The sequence below is a fragment of the Furipterus horrens genome, unplaced genomic scaffold, assembly GCF_987537825.1.
Source record: "Furipterus horrens unplaced genomic scaffold, mFurHor1.1.pri manual_scaffold_2, whole genome shotgun sequence".
NCBI classification, from domain to species: Eukaryota; Metazoa; Chordata; class Mammalia; order Chiroptera; family Furipteridae; genus Furipterus; species Furipterus horrens.
In genome coordinates, this window is record NW_028327172.1 from 94723511 (window position 1) to 94744797 (window position 21287).

A 21287-nucleotide genomic window follows, 5' to 3' on the forward strand; every position below is an offset into this window, starting at 1 on the left:
TTACAATTAGTAATACGATTTGAAGGGCTTAAGAGAGGAGACAAACGACAACTGTCTCAGCTTCCTCTTCCCCATGGTCACTGGTGTCAGGGATAAAGAAGCCAGTGACTCTCAAACCAGTAGGAGATAATTAACAGATGGATCATGGAAAGGGGGCAAGGAAATGATATTCCGCAGCTCCTCACACATACCTCTGGGATCAAAAGGAGGAAGACTGTCATCACCAAACACAGAAATGGGAAGATTTAGCTAGATAACTTTGCAAATAAGTTAGAGATAGACCTATAATTAGATTACCTTTAGTTAATCACACTCTGAGTTAAGTAGTTAATCACGTTAGATTGTGAACCCGGATTAACCAGTAATGGAGAAACTGGGGAGGAGAGGGGAGGGGGTGCTAATTGCATTAGTAAACAGCCAGTTTTCTTTGTCTACTTCACACGCCCATGCCCCTGGCTGGCTGTGCGCCTGACTCTGCAGACTCGTGAATAAACACCTCACTTTGCTGCTCAAGTCCTGTATCCTGGTGTTTTATTGTGAGCATTTCTTACAATTTGGGAATTTGTCTGGAATCCTCCGCCTGTGTGCGGGAAGGGGCTCTGAGCTGAGGTGAGGAGACATGTCCTACCTGCCTTTGGGTGGCCCGCTCAATCCAGGGCCCACCCACCTAACAGTGTCCAGAAACGGACAAGAAACTTCTTGTTGGAACAGCAGTAGAACTGACACAAGGGGGAAACAAAAGCAAACACCACGGTAACCAGGCAATCTGGTGCACGGGCCGAGGTAAGAAAATTGGGTTAATTACTGCCTTGGTGGTTGAGCATCCTCGGAGATCAAATGTGTGTGTGTGGCTGAGGGAGTGGGCAAGACACCTCCAATACGGAGGTTTGAGCTCATGGTGTCTCCATATGTTACAGAACCCCTGGGCTGCTCCAATTGAAAACAAACCCACGGGCTCTTTAGTTAGGGGCCCGATTGCCCGCCGCCAAAATTATAACTCTCAATATCAGAGTTTAGTGAAAAGAAAAAGAATTGTTTATTTAACAGTTATATAGATTTAGTTATTTGCGGATTTCTGTTGTTAAGTCTTATGCTCTTTAAAACACCCACAAACACATATCCTTGCCTCCCCACCTTCCAGACCAGGCTAGTTTTAGGAAAGTCAGAGAAACCGTTTCCCGACTTTCCAAACACAGTCTTTACCAGCAGCTGCCAATCATTCAATCCTGATTGGGGAGGTCCTTTCTGTGCTGTGGTGCCCTCCAGCTCTCAATGCAGAACCACCTGGATTCTCAGCCTCCTTGCAAACTGCCTTCTTCCTGCAAACCGCGTGGATCTTCTCTCCTTCTCAAAACTGCATGGCGAGAGCCTCTTAAAGCAGCCTGGAGACCCCTTCTCCAGCCACATGGGGAAGGCCCCTTCACCAAGCCATGTGGAGGGAGCACACGAGAGAGCGAGAGCGAGCGCGCAAGCGCGCCAGAGAGAGAGAGTCAGAGCGCCAGAGCCAGAGCGCGAGTGAGAGCCGGAGCTTGCCAGAGTCTCTGAGTGAGAGCACGAGCGAGAGCCAGAGAGAGTCTGAGCTAAAATGTCTGCAGCTGCTTATATATCCCTGACTGCGTCATCTGACGCAGTGGGCGTTGCAAACAGTTCTGACCATTCACAGACCCTTACGTAGGCTCTGTGTGCTTTCTCCATACTGTCCCCTGGTTCAAGACTCCTCCCATCTGCCTGAGGCTTTGGATGCATTAAATCCATTTGCATAAGAAAGACACTAGCCACCAGCCTCAGGCATGTGGAGGCATTCTAAAAGCTGCTTCCTTCTCCCCATCCCCCAGCTGCAAGCTCTGGGGATTTTTGGACTCCCCTGTTTCTGTAACACATATACAAGAAATCTCCAGTAAGGGGGGTTGAATATATGGGGTCTGTATACAAGAAACTTCCAGTATGCGGGGTGCAGTATAGAGGATGTGAGCAAGAAATTTCCAGTATGGGTGGTTGAGCTCAAGGTTTGTGTGTAAGAAATCTCCAGTACGGGGCATTGAGCACAGAAGGTGTGAACAAGAAACCTCCAATAAGGGGGGTTGCGTTCACGGGCCATAGGCAAGAAACCTCCAATACAGGGGGTTGAGCTCACGGTGTTTCCATATACAAAAAATCTCCAGTAATGGGGGTTGAGTATATGGGGTCTGTATATAAGAAACTTCCACTATGGGGGTTGAATATACAGGTCATGAGCAAGAAACGTCCAATACAGGGATTTGAGCTCATGGGTTCATGTTCAAGAAATCTCCAGTAATGGGGCTTGAGGACACAACCAGATTCAGTGACAGCCACAGGGATCGACTGAGAATAGGAAATGAAAAATTCTAAGCCTAGGGAAACTAAAGAATTAGGGAAAATATTAGAGCATTGGGGAGAAGATCCCTGGACCCAGAATAAGGAAAAACAGAAAATGGCAAAATATTGCTGTCTCCTTTGGCCAAAGGAACCCAATAAGGGGCAATCTGTTTTCTGGCCCCATTTTGGGTCTGATGAAACTTGAGTTTGTCGAGTCCTGATCTTATATGTGAGTGATCAGGCATCAGCTTCTAAGGAAGAGAAGGAATATGCTCTCTGCTGATTAAAACCTACCAGCAGGTCTACAGGTCTTCCTGTAAAAGGAAAAGAAGATAAAGCCTGGGACCCTCTGTCCTGTCTCCCACCGCCTTATGGCCCTGGCCAGCCAGCGGCCAACTGGGCACAGGCACTAAGGACAGAGTACAGACGAATCAGGCCAGGACCACCTAACAGGTGCCCAACTGGTAGCCGTGCCCACGACACCCACAGCACTGGCGGTAACTTACTCTAGATTAAGAAAAGAATTAGAGCAATGTAAGAAAGACATGAAGAACTTTCCCATTCCATCAGAGCAGCTGCTGTTTCCCCTTAGGTAGGTCTCCATGGGCCTAGGAGAAATGGGATATGTCAAATGTTCCTTTAACAAGCACAGATGTTAGAAACTTCAAGCGTGATATGAAGCGCTTGGTAGAGGATCCCTTTGGATTGGCAGAACAATAGATCAGTTCCTTGGACCCAGCATATTAACGTGGATGGAATTAATGTCTATACTAGACATCTTTAGTGGGGAAGAGAAGGGGAATGATCAGACAGGCTGCTATGAGGATATGGGAGAGGGAACATCCTCCTTGTCAAAGAATTGTCGCAGCTGAACAGAAGTTTCCCAATATAGACCCTGAATGGGATAATAACAGGCCAGAGACTAGGGCTCAGATGAGAGACCTTAGGAGCCTCATCATCAGGGGATTCAAGGAGTCCATTCCCCGAGAACAGAATGTCTCCAAGGCATTCGAGATACAGCAAGAAAGAGATGAAACTTCATCAGCATTTCTACAGAAGCTTAGGGACCAGATGAGAAAGTATTGTGGTCATATCCAGAGAACGCTATAGGGCAGGGACTCTTAAAAGTCACTGTTGTAACAGAAGCTGGCCAGATATTTGTAAGAAATTGCAGAAGGTAGATGAGTGGGCCAGATAGAACAATTGAAAAACTCCTCAGGAAAGCTCAGAAAGTACATTAGAAGAGAGAAGAAGCAGGAACTGCAAAAAGCTTCAGGATATCTCTGCAAATCTAGGAAATTTTAGCTGCCCGATACTGAGTTTGAGTATAGTCCTTCACAGTGTGGAAAAGAACAAGAATTGGAAGCATGTTACAGTTAAATAAAGAAGTAAAGAGTATTTAGAAAGTTTATCAATGTTGCCGGTCTGTGGAAAGTTGTAAAGATAAAAAGGAAACAGTTACGGACATTTTAAACCTGGGAAAAGGAAACCTTAGCTGCTCGTGTTCTTGTTACAGAACCCCACAGGCTGTTCAGTTATGAAGGGCCCGATTGCTCACCGCCAGAAGCATAACTCTCAACACCAGAATTTGGTGAAAAGAAAAAAGATTGTTTATTTAAAGATTATGCAGATTTAGATCTCTAGAGTTCCTAGCTTCCTTGCAAAGAAAGCATGGATCTCTCCTCTACCTCTCTGCAATACCGCATGATTCTCTTTCTCTCCCTTTCTCTTTGTAATCCGCCCAATTCTCCTCCTCTGCCAGCCGCGTGGAACTCTATTCTTCCTTTTCTCTTTTCTTCCTCTGAAAATGTCTGCCACTTTCTCCTTAAATCCCTGACTGTGGCCTGTGAGGCAGTAGGCATGGTAACTAGTTCTGACCATTCGCAGAACCTTCCACAGGCCTTGCTTATTCACTGCTCATTATTCCTTAGAGCTGTGGAAGAACTGATGTCATTTACATAATTAAGACCCTACCTACCAGCCATGGATATGCAAAGCATCTTGAAAGCTGTTTCTCTTCCCACAGGATCTGGGGTTTTGTAGGGGACCCTACTCTGTAACATTCTGATTTTATAAAAGCATATTTTGTGGAATTCTCTGTATTTGTTTTTGACGAATGAGACCTAGGAAAGGTCATCTGTAAACTGGTCAGCAAAAATTCCTTTTGCCACCCAGGACCCAGGAAGAGTCATTCAGGACTGATGAGTGCTCCAGCCTGGGCAAATGAACATGTCTCTGAAAAGGGCACATCTCTCTAGGAGGCCAGTGGACATACTGGAGAGAGAGGGCCTAGCTATCTGGGTTTTGAATTATTGCTCTTTTTATGTTCTGAAAGGAAAAATTGAGGTTTCCCAGGGAGACTTAAAACTTCACATGAAAGGGAATCAGGCAAAGTGTAAGGCATGAAAATGAAAAAGGTTTGTTAGAAGTTTATAAAGGTTTTGAAAAGAAATTGTATGGTTTTAGTAATGGAATGTATAATGCTTCCATGAAATGCAATTTTGAAGGACAAGGTTTTTCCTTCATGCCTTTATATTTTTCTCCCTAACTGATTCCTCCAGTATTTGGCATTCTCCAGAAGTAAGAAATGACATAGGGCTCCTTTGCATAAAACTAATAAGACCAGTTGCTAATGGTGGTTTTGTCAACCGAGGCTTTGGCTGGGATGTCATGCCTGAAGGAGTCATACCTAGACTCTGGTTGTTACCAGAAAGCCCTGAGGAACAGCAATTGACTTTCAAGGCTGATGAAAGCCAAGGAGGTGAAAACCCGATATTTTGATTGGTTATGTGGTTCGTGGCAGTCTTTCTAGCAAAGGAACAAGTTTGCTTCCCTGAAAGATTGCTAGGAGGAGCCTTAAGACACAATAGAAATCCTTAGGGTCTTGTAAAAAGAATGGGTTTTATAGGCAAGGCCAGATGGCAGTTGTGTGGTTCAGCTTCTGTGCCCAGATGGGCAGACAGAAGGTCAACCTGAAGGTTCTTTGTGTGAGTTCCAGCAAAGCAGACTTAAAAGATTATATGTGATCAATTGCTGCTCTTGTTGTGTTTATGCAAGTGAACATGCTAAATTAAAACTGGACTTGATGCAGTCCTTTTAGTGACAAGGAGGGTAATATTAAGGAGAAAAATCATGATTTAAGGAAAATCACAGTGCTCAGTGGTAGACTATAAACTGGTGCAGCTAACTGTCTTTAAAAGTTTGTTTTCATTTAGAAATCAAAACTAGGTTTTGAACATCAGAAATGTTCAATCTACAGACAAGGAGGACCTATCAAACTGCCACTGTTAAATATCATTCCAGAAAAGGCCCTGTGACTGGATGTCTCCACAGACCTACAGATTCAAAGGCTGGCTTGTGGGTTATGTTGTGTGAATTAATATGTATATTCTTCCTTCTGTTTGCACAGGGCAGAAGCCTGTAATCTCATTACATGAGTAACTGTCTGTACATATAGGCCTCACTTAAGTGGCCCATCTGCATTGCGGCCTCCTGAGACTCAAAGGTTTAGCTGAACTAAGTGTTTGAGTTGATAAAGTGTGGGGCAGTCTGCAGGCTTCACTTTAAAACTGGTTTCTCTTTTTCTGTCCCATAGCTTGGACAGAAAGGGCCCAGAAGTCTGAGGTGGGTGAAATCCTAAAATATTCCCCTCAGCCCAAACTAAGTATAGTGGGCAAAAGGGCTTTGAACAGCTGTGACATGCCTTGCACACCTTCTGCCAAAGATGCCAATTTTTTTCCTAATGTGGAACATTAAACATTAATCACTGCCTGTTGTCATTTAGTGGTTATAGTTTTTATTATGGCTTTTAACCCTGTTGCCAAATATGTTGCCCCCAGAATACGACAAAGATGCCAGTTTGTGCAGCAGTGCCAGCCCTTGGAAACAGAGCATGCCACTGCCCGGGGATAGCCAACTGACCTGGACTTTACAAAATCCTTCCCCATGTGGGAAAGCTACCCTCCCCTCCTCACTCCCACTCTATCAGAGATTTCTAGACCCAAGGGTAGGTAGAACGATGGCCATGTCCAGCTTGAAGTAGCTAGAGGAGTATGAGACCTTTGCCCATTGTTTTTTATAAGATTATAAAGGGTCTTAAATCTGGGGTGAGGGGGATTGTTACAAAGGAAGTTCCCCACAAATTCCCCAGAACCTACAGTTGGGAGTGGTGTGGGGGAATAGGACAGCTTTCAAGATGCCTTTGTATAGTTATGGCTGGTAGCTAGTATCTTAGTTATACAAATGGCTTTGGTTCTTCCAAGGCCCCAAGGAGATGGGAGGGATTTTGACTATAAAATGGTGACAAAAAAGAGGTCCACAGCCCCTGGTGGATCATTCGATCCTCACATCTATATCAATGCCATTGGGTACCCTAAAGGAGTTTCAGATGAATTTAAGGCTAGGAATCAAATAGCAACACAGTTTGAGTTAGTCCTCTTCTGGTGGTCAACAATTAATAAGAATGTTGAGACTTCCGGCCAAGATGGAGGCTTAGACGGACACGCTAGGTCTCCCTCTACAACTAGAGAGGAATACAACTACTTCAAACCAAAGGATAACTAGAAATTCCAGAAAATAAAACTACACGGAAGCCCAACATATGAAGTTATAAACCAGCGGTGCCATTTGGGCAGGTAAGAGTTAAAGAGGGCAGCGCTGTTTGCGATCGCACCTGAGAGCGGCGGGGCGGCAAGAAATCCCGGCTGCGGTCAGGCCCCTGGCAGTGCGCGACCCCAGCGCTGGGGAGAGCAGCCACCGCATCGCCTTGAACAGTGAGGCCCAGGGGGGCGGGAGGACGGATCCCGGTCTCCTAGCTGAATAACTGTGTGAATCCATCTTGGACCCCCGCCCCCAAAGAAAGCACCACAGGGCTGCGAAATAGGTCGCAGACAGGCGCCGGTCGCTGAATTGTGACGCGTACACAGGCACTGCCCCCGACAGCCGGCCCAAGAAAACAAAACGCATCTGTCAAAATGAGGCAGACAACTATAGAAATCCCGGTGACACAGCTCACCAGGCAACAGATAGAGAACCTGACAGATGAACAGATAAGAAACCTGTCAGAGGCTCAGTTCTGGGCCATTGTTATCAGGTGGCTTACAGAATTCACAAAAGAGCAGGAAAAAGATAAGAAAGAAGCGAAAAACATTTATAACGAAAGGAACAAAACCGCATCCGAGACAGATGGTGAGGAAAAAAAATCCAGAGTTCATTTCAACAAACTGGAATATGGAGAAGGAACAAGCAGTCAACCAATGCAGAGAGAGGAAATGGGAAGCAACAATCAGAGGATCAGAAACCTCTGGGACAGCTATAAAAGGCCCAACATAAGAATCATTGGTTTGCCAGAGAGGGAGGAAGATGAACTAGAACTTGAAAAATTGAGTGAAAATATAATAAAGGAGAACTTCCCAGACTTGGGGAAGGGAATAGACTTGCAGGTCCAGGAAGCAAGGAGAGTTCCCAAGAGACTGGACCCAGGGAGAACCACTCCAAGACACATTATAATCAAAATGTCAAAAATTAAAGATAAAGAGAGAATCTTAAAAGCAGCAAGAGAGAAGAAAAGAATTATGTACAAAGGGGTCCCAATTAGACTATCAGCTGACTTCTCAAGGGAGACCCTACAGGCAAGAAGGGACTGGCAAGAAATATTCAAAGTAATGAAAATCCAAAACCTACAACCACGAATACTCTATCCAGCGAAATTGTCATTCAGAATAGAAGGACAGAGAAAGTGTTTCCAGGACAAAATAAAACTGAAAGAGTTCATTAGATCCAAACCACTGTTATATGAGATGTTAAAGGGACTGGTTTAAAAAACAGAAGCTAGGGAGATGAAACAAAGGCAAACTAAACAGGCAACGAGAGTGGAAAAGGAACTGTGGGTACAGGAAGCATATTGGGGGGAGGTCAACAGGGAGGGGGAGTGGGGAGAGGGAGGGAGATGATATAGGAATTGGGGATCATGGTAGGAGGGAATGGAATAGACGGAGAGAGGTTGGGAGGAACTGTATACACAACTAATGGACATAATCTAAAAGGGGGGGACAACTGGAGGGAGGGGGGCCACCGGGTGGAGGGGAGCAGAGGGAAGGGAAATTGGCACAAATGTAATATTTTAATCAATAAAACACATTAAATCTGAAAAAAAAAAAAAAAGAATGTTGATTGGATAAACTATATTTATTATAATCAGAAATTTATTAATTATACCAGGGATGTTATAGAAGAAATAACAGTTGGATGGCACCATCAAATTACCTGGGACAATAGGATGGCACTGGATAAGATGCTAGCAGAAAAAGGAAGTATAGGTGTAATGCTTGGGTGATAGTGCTGCACTTTTATCCCCAATAATACAGCTCCTGATGGGACTATCACTAAGGCTCTACAGGGACTGACCACTCTAGCCAATGAACTAGCAGAAAACTGAGGCATCAACAATCCTATGACAGGATGGTTAGAAAACTGGCTTGGCAATTGGAAAGGAATGATCATGTCAGCTTTTGTGTCCCTCATAGTATAATAGTAGCAGGAGTCCTTACTGCTTTAGGCTACTATATTATTCCCTGCATTAGAGGTTTAGTTCAGAAATTAATTGAGCCTGCACTAACTAAACAGATGCCAGTAATTTACCAACAGAATAATCTCCTCCTGGAGGCTGAAGAAAATCCTTGATATGAGACAGAGAACTGAGAAATCCACATGAAATTTGAAGGGACAAATTAGAGATTTGAGTAGTCAATTTTCCAAAAGAGACAGGGAATTGTTAGGGATAAAGAAGCCAGTGACTCTCAAACCAGTAGGTGATAATTAACAGATGAATTATGGAAAGGGGGCAAGGAAATGACATTTTGCAGCTCCTCACACATAGCTCCGGGATCAAAAGGAGGAAGACTGTCATCACGAAACACAGAGAAATGGGAAGATGTAGCTAGATAACTTTGCAAATAAGTTGGAGGTAGACCTATAACTAGATTACCCTTAATTAATCACACCCTGAATTAAGTAGTTAATCACGTTAGATTGTGAACCCGGATTAACCAGTAATGGAGAAATGGGAGAGAAGAAGAGGGGCGGGGGAGCTAATTGCATTAGTATAAAACCAGTTTTCTTTGTCTACTTCTCGTGCCTATGCTCCTGGCTGGCTGTGTGCCCAACTCTGCAGACTCGTGAATAAATGCCTCACTTTGCTGCTCAAGTCCTGTGTCCCGGTGTTTTATTGTGAGCGTTTCTCACACTAGGCAATGTTAACTGGAAACAACGCCTGGAAATGGGAAGGCATGACTGGGGGCTAAGGTAGCCATAGACTAGTGCCAAGAGATGGGACAGCCAGTGGTCTGCAAGGACTTTTCTGTCTCCTTACTACCCCTAACCACTCTTTGACATTCCCACTGTATTCCCCTTAAATATGCACCCATTGGACTTATTCATTAGTATGACTTTTGGTCAGCAGACCTGGGGAGGAAAGATAAGTGCTAAAGCCTCACCAGTGATTTACCTGAATGCCAACAACCACACCCTTCTTTACTACCCACCCTCTACACACACATACTTCAAATTCCTCCAGGCAGAGATGCTGCCTGCTTTATACTCCGTGATACTTTAGGAAAGGTGTCATGTATTAAACACCTGCTAAAAGCCAAGCATTGTACAAAGTATTTTTTAAATCTAAGCCTATGTTGTTATCTTGTTACAGAGAGGGATCCCCAAAATTCCCCATAGCCTGTGGTTTGGGGAGTGGGGGATGGGACTCAGTGAATCACAGCCATTTTTCCTAAGGGATGCCTTGCATATCTATGGTCGGTAGCTAGTATCTTAGTTATGCAAATAGCTTTGGTTCTTACAAGGTGCCGAGGAGATGAAAGGGGTTTTGCCATAGAATGGTGATGAAAGAGTTTACAGGGCCTGTGTGAGATTTCACGAGTGGCCACAATTGGTCACCCTGCCCACTGCATCACAGGCTGCAGTCAGGGATTTAAAAATAAGTGGGCAGCCATTTGCAGGGAGAACCATGTCGTTTTAAAAGGGAAAGGAGAATGTCATGCAGGTTGTAAAGAGGAAGAGAGCCATGCAATCTGAGAGAAGGAATGGTCCAGCCATGCAGCCTGGGCTAGTAAGGAAGCCATCATGCTGCTGCTTTAATCCTGCCAACTTCAGTGAACTCCAAAGCCTGGACTTTGGACCTTTAGAAACTCGGGACATGTACAGAGGACTCTTGGGATTTGTACCTTTAATGAACTTCACCATGATCCAGTGCAACAAGGCACATGTTTTCCTGACTATATAAGGAGGCAGATGACACCCTGGACTATTATATGGAGGCTGATAACATTGTACCGGAGATCCTGAAGGAGAAAGCTGACAGATAAGGAATGGGAAACTTCTGATCATGTTTTCGACTTGCAGCCTTTTGAGAAGCAAGGAAAGTGCTGGGTCCTGTGGGAGAACAGGGCTCTGAGCTGAAGTGCTCACTGTCCTCCCCAGGTTGGAATATTGTAAAATAAAGACCTGTTTTCCTCAACACTAATTTTTGGGTTTTACACCAAGGCACCACATGAAAGAAACCCCTTTTTCCCAGTAACAATCTCACATTTTACAAATAAAGACTTGAATTCTCATCATTAAACCTATCTAAGGTAAGAAATGGCCTACTGGGGGTTGCACCTTGGCTCTGATTACAGAGTATAAGGTACCCTGTCAGTTGCATCCAGCCCAACCTCCTGCCCTCACCTCTATCACTGAACAGGACAGGGGCAGGGAACAGATTGGAATCATGAGAGAAGAAATTGGAAGTAGAAAAAAAGACTCTAGGGTTGCCCTGGCCAGGTGGCTCAGTTTGTTAGAGCATAATTCTGTGAGAAATGCTCATGATAAAAACTGAGACACAGGACTTGAGCAGCAAAGCAAGGCATATATTTATGAGTCTGCAAAGTCAGGCGCACCCTCAGCCAGGAGAACGTGCGCGCAAAGTAGACAAAACTGGTTTTATAGTAAAGTGCCCCACCCTAAAGCGAAAGAGATTAGCTTCCCCACCCTAATGAGATTAGCTCCCCTACCCCTCTCCTTCTTCCCCGTTTCTCCATTACTGGTTACTCCGGAATTACAATCTAACGGGATCATATAAATGCCCCTATTGTGATTTGTAAATATGCTAATGCTGTCAACTCCCTTCTTAGAGACCCTTTAATTACATTTGACCTTTGTTATTACTGATTTTATACTGGTTTGGGAGTCACTATTTCCTTGTTTCCTACAATTTCATACACCAAAAGGTTGTGGGTTCGATTCCAAGTCAGGACACGTACCTAGGTCCCAGGTTCAAGCCACAGTTGGGGCGCATATGGGAGGTAGCCAATCGATGTTTCTCTCGCACATCAACGTCTCTCTCTCAAATCAAGAAAACATCAACCTGGATCTAATCAGAACCAACTCTGCTCTTTGAGCACAATCATTTCATAATTATTTTTCTTCATCTTTCTTTGTTACTAGGATTTAAGAATTTGGTCATTATAAAGAGGTAATATGGAACTTGTGTGAGTGAGTTAGTACTCTTCACATTCTTTAGAAGTAGCAGCTTTTATTTCCCAACAAAATTTTCAACGGAACCAAAATGTTTATGTGAGAAACATCCACAATAAAGCACCAGGACACAGGACTTGAGCAGCAAAGTGAGGATTTATTCACGAGTCTGCAAAGTCGGGTACACCGCAAGCCAGGAGCATATGCGCGCAAAGCAGATAAAGAAAACTTGTTTTATAGTAATGCAGTTAGCTCCCCCTCCCTTCTCCCCCATTTCTCCAGTACTGGTTAACCCGAGTTCACAATCGAATGCGATTAAGTACTTACCTCAGGGTGTGATTAACTAAGGGTAATCTAGTTATAGGTCTATCTCCAACTTATTTGCAAAGTTATCTAGCTACATCTTTCCATTTCTCTGTGTTTGGTGAGGACAATCTTCCTCCTTTTGATCCCAGAGATATATGTGAGGAGCTGCAGAATGTCATTTCCTCGCACCTTTTCCATGATTCATCTGTGAGAAATGCTCACAATAAAACACCGGGACACAGGACTTCAACAGTAACTGAGGCAGTTGTTTATTCACAGATCTGCAGCTCTGGGTGCAGCCGAAAGCCAATTCAAAGGTGTGTGCCGAAAAGATGAAGCTGGCTGTTTTTATCCTTGACATTCCCAGACCCTATAGCACCCCCTACCCCTCCTGCAGCTGCCTGGGAGATAACAGGATGTTTCAGGCTGAAAATTCCCCACCTGCAGCTGCCTGGGTGTTTCAGGCTGAAAATAAACTAAACCACGTTCTGCTTTGATCAGCCTGTCGCATCCCCAGCTGCCAGATAGCCAAGTGGCCAACAAAGCTCACAAAAAAACCCTTTTTCTTCCCCCTATAAAAGCAAACCCCTTCTCCCCTAGGTCAGAGTCCTGACCACCTGTGGCAGAGCTCCCATCCCACTTGCTGATTTTCCCAATAAAACCTCTACCTTCAAGCTCACTACATCTTAATGGTTATCTGAGCAACTCTGTTCTTACAATCCTAATGCAAGTAAAACCTCCCCTTCCTCCCCTTCCCCTTCCTCTCCGTTTTTCCCTACTGGATACTTGGAGTTACAATCTAACACGATTGACTAAATCAACTAAGGGTGGTAATTAACTTACGAATAAGTTTCCTTATTTTGCTGACCTTGCATAGTTCCCAGGTTATAAATATTCCATGATGGGTGCCCCTCACACTCGGTTAACTCTGACTGTTTCTCAGATGATAAATATTCCTTAATTTTGACTATCTGTGTCTCTAGCCCCTCTTGAAAGTCTTCTAAACCTGATTACCACATTTTCCCAGGTTATAAATATTATGCCCTTTACACTCTGGGTTAACTCTGACTGTTTCTCAGGTGATAAATATTCCTTAACTCTGACTATCTGTATCTCTAGCCCCTCTTGACAGTTTTCTTAACCTGCTTATCACATTTCTCTTTTGCTGCTAATTATTTCTTACTGGTTTGAGTGTCACTTTTATCTGTCCCTCACGTCTGTTAATTATCTCCTACTGGTTTGAGTCTCACTGGCTTGCTTCTTTAGCCCTAACATTTATAACAAATGATATTAGTATTAACTTAAATGACTTATAAGATCTCATAAAAACAAATCAGTGAATATAGGCTACCTTAATTAAATTAGGTAGAGCATTAAGTACACCCTCACGTCAGCTACACACATATCCATCCATGAATATCAATGAATTATGAATGCCATTTGTGCAACACCCTGAGTCACCTAGAATACAGAAAACAGAGTCAAGTTAACCCTGGATCTGGAGCTTTGGTCAAAGTGTTACAGAACCCCTGGGCTGCTCCAGTTGAAAACAAACCCACGGGCTCTTTAGCTAGGGGCCCGATTGCCCGCCGCCAAAATTATAACTCTCAATACCAGAGTTTGGTGAAAAGAAAAAGAATTGTTTATTTAACAGTTATATAAATTTAGTTATTTGCGGATTTCTGTTGTTAAGTCTTATGCTCTTTAAAATACCCACAAACACATATCCTTGCCTCCCCGACTTCCAAACCAGGCTAGTTTTAGGAAAGTCAGAGAAACTGTTTCCCTACTTTCCAAACACAGTTCAGCTTTACCAGCAGCTGCCAATCATTCAATCTGATTGGGGAGGTCCTTTCTGTGCTGTGGTGCCCTCCAGCTCTCAATGCAGGACCGCCTGGATTCTCAGCCTCCTTGCAAACTGTCTTCTTCCTGCAAACTGCGCGGATCTCCTTTCCTTCTCAAAACCGCATGGCGAGAGCCTCTTAACGCAGCCTGGAGACCCCTTCTCCAAGCCACATGGAGGGAGGCCCCTTCACCAAGCCATGTGGAGGGAGCACACGAGAGAGCGAGAGAGCGAGAGCCCGAGAGCTAGAGTGAGAGCCCGAGTCAGAGCGCCAGAGCGAGAGCGCGAGCCAGAGAGAGTCCGAGTCAGAGCGCCAGAGCGAGAGCCAGAGTGCCAGTGAGAGCCAGAGCCCGAACGAGAGCTTGAGAGACCCCGCTAAAATGTCTGCAGCTGCTTATATATCCCTGACTGCGTCATCTGACGCAGTGGGCGTTGCAAACAGTTCTGACCATTCACAGACCCTTACGTAGGCTCTGTGTGCTTTCCATACCGTCCCCCGGTTCAAGACTCCTCCCATCTGCCTGAGGCTTTGGATGCATTAAATCCATTTGCATAAGAAAGACAGTAGCCACCAGCCTCAGGCATGTGGAAGCATTTGAAAAGCTGCTTACTTCTCCCCATCCCCCAGTAGCAAACTCTGGGGATTTTTGGACTCCCCTGTTTCTGTAACAAAAGAAGGAAAGAGGCTAGTCTCAGGAAGAAAGAGAAAAAACTGTTCAGAGTATTATCTGCCCTTTCCTTGTCACCTGGTAGCCAGTTTTCTGTGCAGTTAATCAAATGTTTGTAAGGTAGTTGTCAAATAACCAAAGACATTTTTTGTACCGCCAATACTCTTATGGCCCTGAAATAAGGCCTCCTTTTAGTACTGTTGATGGTAAGCAGTCCACACTAACCAGCTATGGGGACGTATTAACTTTGATAGCCACTTGATCTTGACCAATATAGGTGATTTATTTATTGATAAAACATTTGAAAATGTGCTGAGCCAGGCACCTTGGAGATATAAAAATGGATAAGATATAATTCTTGCTCTAGAGAAACTCAAACTCCAGTAAATAGTCAAATGAACAGGTTTAGAACATGTCCAGTAATGTTGAAACTGGAAAAGCCAGTGTCCATGCTGCCTGTCATCTACCAGACCCAATAAGCAGAGACAGGGATTGAATCTTTATGGGCACTTTATTCAGATAGTGATCTGAGAAGACAGTGGGTTTGTACCCTAACAGACTGTCTTAAATTCCAGTATAAATGGGCCCTTTTTATAAGGAGAAGAGTAGGTAAGGGGGTTGGAACTCAGGGAAAAGGTTAATGGAATAATCAGATAAAAGCTGCAGCATTCTTTCACGGGTGTCCTGGGCGGTGGTCCTTGTGCCCTGGGCAGTGTTCACCCTGGAGTACAATGACTCAGATACCATCTTGTTTGTTTGCAGTCCTCCTGAGGCACAAAGGTGGAACTGCTTATGGTTTCTTGGAATAGAGGTGGGTCATACCTCCAGCTCCTGAAACAATAGTTTTTTACATACATTGATCACTAAGCTTATTAGCTGTTACCTGAAACTAAAATTTTCCATCATTTGAATCCCCCATCATTGTGAGTGAGTACAGTGATTTAGTGCTAAATCTGAAGAATGGCAAGCCTGCTACCTGTAAATATATAACTTTATCACCTGTGGATATATCTATGAAAGATTTATCCCATAAATTAAAGAATTGTACCCAGATAATATGTCAGGTTGAAATTCCCACAAGCAATTAAAGATGGTTAGTAAAACTAAACACCAATGACAAATCTTTTGAACCAGAGTAACTGCCAAGAACATTTTGTTGAGAAGCATTCTGAGGTCATGTTCCAGCTGAACAAGGAAAACACTGCCATGAGGAAAGGAGAAGATAACACTTATGTGACATATTTCCTAACCATGAGTAAAACTTTGGTTTATAGAATAAATAATGAAGGAGGGGACAGCCATAGTCTCTGGGTACCTGGACAAAGGCTCACTTGGAAACGGGTTTATCTGCCTCACTACTGAGAATTCACCACCTGTCCCCAGGCTACACAGCCTTAAGAAGTGTAATAATCTCTTTTGCCAAACTCTTATCTTCTTTATCCATCTTCACTCACCAGGAACAGGAATGGTAAATATATGTGTAATCTCTCAGAACTGAGTTGTACTTTTGTGAGATACAGATTAAAAAATGACACTCAAACCGGTAAGAAATGATTAGCAGCAAAAGAGAATGTGGTAAGCAGGTTAAGAAAACTTACAAGAGAGGCTAGAGACACAGATTGTCAGAGCTAAGGAATATTTATCACCTGGGAAATTGTGGCTGGAGACATGAGACTGGAGACATAAACAGTCAGAGGTAACCCAGAGTGTGAGGGGCACCCATCATGGAATATTTATCACCTGGAAATTATGCATGGTCAGTGAGTTAAGGAAACTTATTCGTGAGCTAATTGCTACCCTTAGTTGATTTAGTCAATCGCATTAGATTGTAATTCCAGAGTATCCAGTAGGAAAAAATGGAGAGCAAGGGGAGGAAGAGGGAGGTTCTTGCATTAGGATAAAAAGCAGCCTGCATTAAGCCCTGGTGCACACCCTTTGTTAGGCTGCGCCCAGACTTGCAAATCCGTGAATAAACAAATGGCTCATTTACTGCTTAAGTCCTGTGTCCTAGTGTTTTATTGTGCGAAATTCTCACAATTTGGGGGCTCATCCAGGATCTCCCACCTGTGTGCGGGAAGGGGCTCTGAGCTGAGGCGGGGAGACACATTCTACCCATTCTTGGGTGGCCTGTTCAACTCAGGGCCCACCCGCCTCACAGTGTCCAGAAACAACCCAAGAGTTCTTGTTGGGACAGCAGTGGAGCGAAACGGGGGGCGGAGGTGTTACAGAAACAGGGGAGTCCAAAAACAAACCCCAGAGTTTGCAGCTGGGAGATAGGGAAAAGGGAAGCAGCTTTCAGGATACCCTTGCATGCCTGGGGCTAGTGGCTAGAAACATTGTTGCACAAAGATCTGCTTTACTTCCAAGGCTCAGGAAGATGGGAGGGGTCTTGGACTGTGGGATGGTATGGAAGGAGCAGACAGAGCCTGCGTAAGGTTCAGTGAATGGTCAGAACTGCTTGCAACACCCACTGCGTCAGAGGACGCAGTCAGGGATATATAAGCAGCTGCGGACATTTTAGCTGGGGCTCCTGGGGCTGGCTCTCTCTCTCTTGCTCTCTGGGACTCGCTCTCTCTCTGGGTCTTGGGCTTATGCTCTCTCGGGCTCTGGGCTCTGGCTAGCTCTCTCTATGGCCCTGGCTCTCATGGGCTCCCTACATGTGCTTGGAGGAGCAGGGGTCTCCAGGCTGCTTAAAGAAGAAGCTCTCGCCATGAGGTTTTGAGAAGGAGAGGAGATCCATGTGGTTTACAGGAAGAAGGCAGTTTACAAGGAGGCTGAGAATCAAGGCGGTTCTGCATTGAGAACTGGAGGGCACCACAGCACAGAAAGACCTCCCCAATCAGATTTGAGTGATTGGCAGCTACTGGTAAAGCTGAACTGTGTCTAGAAAGTAGGAAAACGGTGTTTCTGACTTTCCTAAGACTGGCCAGGTCTGGGAGGGGGAGGCAGGACTTTGTGTAAATAAACAATTCTTTTTCTTTTCACCAAACTCTGTTATTGAGAGTTATAATTCTGGCGGCGGGCAATCGGGCCCCTAACTAAACAGCCCGTGGGTTCTGTTTCAATCGGAGCAGCCCAGGGGTTCTGTTACGGGGGGCGGGGGGGGGTGACAAAAGCAAACACTGTGGCAACCAGGCAACCTCATGCATGGATCAAGGTAAGAAAATTAGATTTAAGTACTGCCTTGGTGGTGGGCATCCTCAGAGCGTCGAATGAATGTGTGTGGCTGAGACATATCTCAAGATATGAAGCGAGTGTGGAGTCTTGATCCGCAGTTCCATTCTTCCACAAGGGAAATGGCCAGAGACAGACGAAGCATCTCGGGCTGTGTGCAATGTCTCTGGTAAGAGGATTAGGCCCACAGGACTGTATACAAGAAACTTCCAGTAAGGGGGGTTGAGTATACAGGGCATGGGCAGGAATTCTCCAGTATAGGGGGATTGAGCTCACGAGGTCTGTGTTCAATAAATCTCTGGAAAGGAGGTTGAGAATGTTACAGAGTGGGGGTCTCCAAAAATCCCCAGAGCCTGTGGGTTGGGGGATGGGGAAAAGCGAACAGCTTTTAAGATGCCTTTGTATGACTATGGCTAGTAGCTAAGTATCTCAGTTATTCAAATGACTTTGGTTTTTCCAAGGCCCCAAGGTGATGGGAGGGGTTTTTGGCCATGCAATGGTGCAGAAAGAGCATACAGAGCCTGTGCAAGGTTCTGTGAATGGTCAGAACTGGTCACCACACCCACTGCATCAGAGGACACAGTCAAGGGTTTAAAAATAGACAGCAGACATTTTAGCTAGGTTCTCCATGTGGTTTTGAGAAGAAGATCACACGTTTTTGAGAAGAGGAGAGGAGATTGCACGGTTGCAGGAAAAAGGAGATCTCCATGCGGTTTTGAGAAGAGAGAGAGGAGATCCACTCATTTTGCAAGGAGGAGAGGAGAACTTCATGCAGTTTACAAGGAGGCTGGGAACTTCATGTAGTTCTGCATTAAGAGCTGGAGGGCACCGCAATACAGGCAAAACCTCCCCTATCAGGATCGAATGATTGGGAGCTGCTGGTAAAACTGAACTGTGGGAAGTAGGAAGACTATATCTCTGACTTCTCTAAAACTAGCCTGGTTTGGTACGGGGAGACAGAACTATGTGTTTGTGGGTGTTTTAAAGAAAATAAGACTTAACCGCAGAATTCCACAAATAATCTAAACCTATATAACCATTAAATAATTCTTTTTTCTTTTCACCAAACTCCAGTATTGAGAGTTATGCTTCCGGTGGCGGGCAATCGGGCCCCTAATAACTGAACAGCCCGTGGGTTCTGTTACAAGAACACAGCTGGATTAGCCACAGGAGTTGACTGAGGATGGGAAATAAAAATTCTAGGCCTAGGGAAATTAACTGGAGCCAAGGAAGGCCCTACGGACATTCTGCCCAATAGCCCATTAGGGAGAGTGCAGGGCATGGGACAAGAAACTTCCAATCCGGGGGTGGGGGGGTGGGGGGGTGAGTTCACTGGCCGTGTGCGACAAATTTCCAGTATGGGAGGTTGAGCTCATAGCGGGTTTAATGGGGAGAAGATCCTTAGACCCAAAATAAGGAGAAACAGAAAATGATAAAATACTGTTGTCTCCTTTGGCCAAAAGAACCCATTAAGGGGCAATCTGTTTTCTGGCCTTATATGTGAGTAATCAGGCATCAGCTTTTAAGGAAGAGAGGAAATATGCTCTCTGCTGATCACCACCTGCCAGCAGATCCGCAGGTCTCCTCCCTGTAAAAAAAAAAAAAAGAAGGTAAAACCTGGGACCCTCTGTCCTCTCTCCCATCACCTTATAGCCCTGGCCAGCCGGTGGCCAACTGGGCAGAGGCACCTAGACAGACCATACAGATGGATCAGGCTTGGGACACCTAACAGGTGCTCAGCCAGCAGGGCACCAGCAGAAATTTATTCTAAATTAAGAAAGGAATTAAAGCAATACAAACAGGACTTTGAGAATTTACCCAAAGAAATTGCTTACAGGATTTCTTTCCACCCCAGGTAACTTCTAGCAATTCAATTTGCATCTGAATACTCCCTGCTAGAGCTGCAAGGAGGGGCAATGTTAGGTTTTCTAGCCAAGCAGCCATCTAATACCCTAAAAAGCTACTAGGTCTTGAGAAAAATAGGATAATTAACTTGCTGCAGGTTACAGAAATAGCAGGATGTCAGCCTCTCCAACACAGAGGGAGAAGGGGGAAAAAAGTGACACTTTTAAAACTCAGGCCACTTTCCTTCAAACGGTGGTACAAGTGGCAGTGGTAGCAGCTTGGCTGCCAATTTACACCACCTCTAGGGCTGTAACTGGAAGGCCCTCAACCTCCTCACTGCTTCAGCAGGGGGGACATGCCTATATGTTAAGGAAGAATGTTGTTACACATGGACAAAACTAATGTCCATTCTAGACATCCTCTTCAATGGGAAAGGAAGAGGAATAATCAGATGGGCTGCTATAAGAATATGAAAAAGCAAGCATCCTCCTGATCAGGGAATTGTCCTGGCCAAACAAAAGTTTCCCAATATAGATCCTAAATGGGATAATAATAGGCCGAAGGATAGGGCCCAGAGGAGAGACCTTAGGAATCTCCTGTCAGGGGAATCAAGAAGCCCATTCCTCTGAACACAGAATGTCTCCAAGTCATTCAAAATACAGCAAGAAAGAGATGAAACTCTTATCAGCATTTCTACAGAAGCTCAGGGACCAAATGAAAAAGTATTCTGGTCTAGATTCAGAGAATGCTGGAGGGCAGGGACTCTTAAAAGTCACCTTTGTAACAAAGGCTGGCCAGATATTTGTAAAAAATTGCAGAAGGTAAATAAATGAGCCAGAGAGAACAATTGAAAAACTCCTCAGGAAAGCTCAAAGGTGTAGGTTAGAAAAGAGGAGAAGCAAAAACTTCAAAAAGCTGTAGAATATCTCTGCATATCTAGAAACTTTCAGCTGCCAAATACTGAGTTTGAGTATAGTCCTTCATAGTGTGGAAAAGAACAAGGATTGGAAGCATGTTATGGTTAAATCAAAAGAAGTAAAATCTATTTAGAAAGTTTGTAAATGTTGCAGAAGGTCTGTGGAAAGTTGTAATAATAAAAAGGAAACAGTTATGGAAGTTTCAAACCTGGGAGAAGAAAACCTCAGCTGCGTGTTTGCTGATTTCATAAAAGTGTATTTTGGTCTGTTCTGTTGTGGAATTCTATATATCTGTTTTTGACCAATAAGACCTAGGAAAGATAATCTGTAAACCGGTCGAGGAGAATTCCTTTTGAAACTTGATAAGCGTTCCAACCTGAGCAAGTGAACATGTCTCTGCCAAGGGCACATCTCTCCTAAGAGGCCAGTGGATATACTGGAGAGAGAAGGCCTAACTTTATGTTTTGAATTGTTGCTCTCTTTATCTTCTAAAAGGAAAAGTTGAAGTTTCCCAGGGAAAGTTAAAACTTCACGTTAAAAAAGAAAAAGGGAAACGAGGAGAAATGTAAGGCATGGAAATGAAGAAAGTTTGTGAGAGGTATATAAAAGTTAGAAGTTTATAAAGGTTTTGAAAAGTAATGGAAAATACAATGCATGGAAATGTAGTTTTGA

General features: G+C 44.4%; 1 protein-coding gene across 1 annotated transcript in view; it reads left to right on the plus strand.

Moving 5' to 3' along the window:
• The window catches only part of LOC150019113 (uncharacterized), a 30801-nt gene that overhangs the window by 1764 nt on the left and 7750 nt on the right, over positions 1 to 21287 (plus strand). The window lies entirely within an intron of this gene.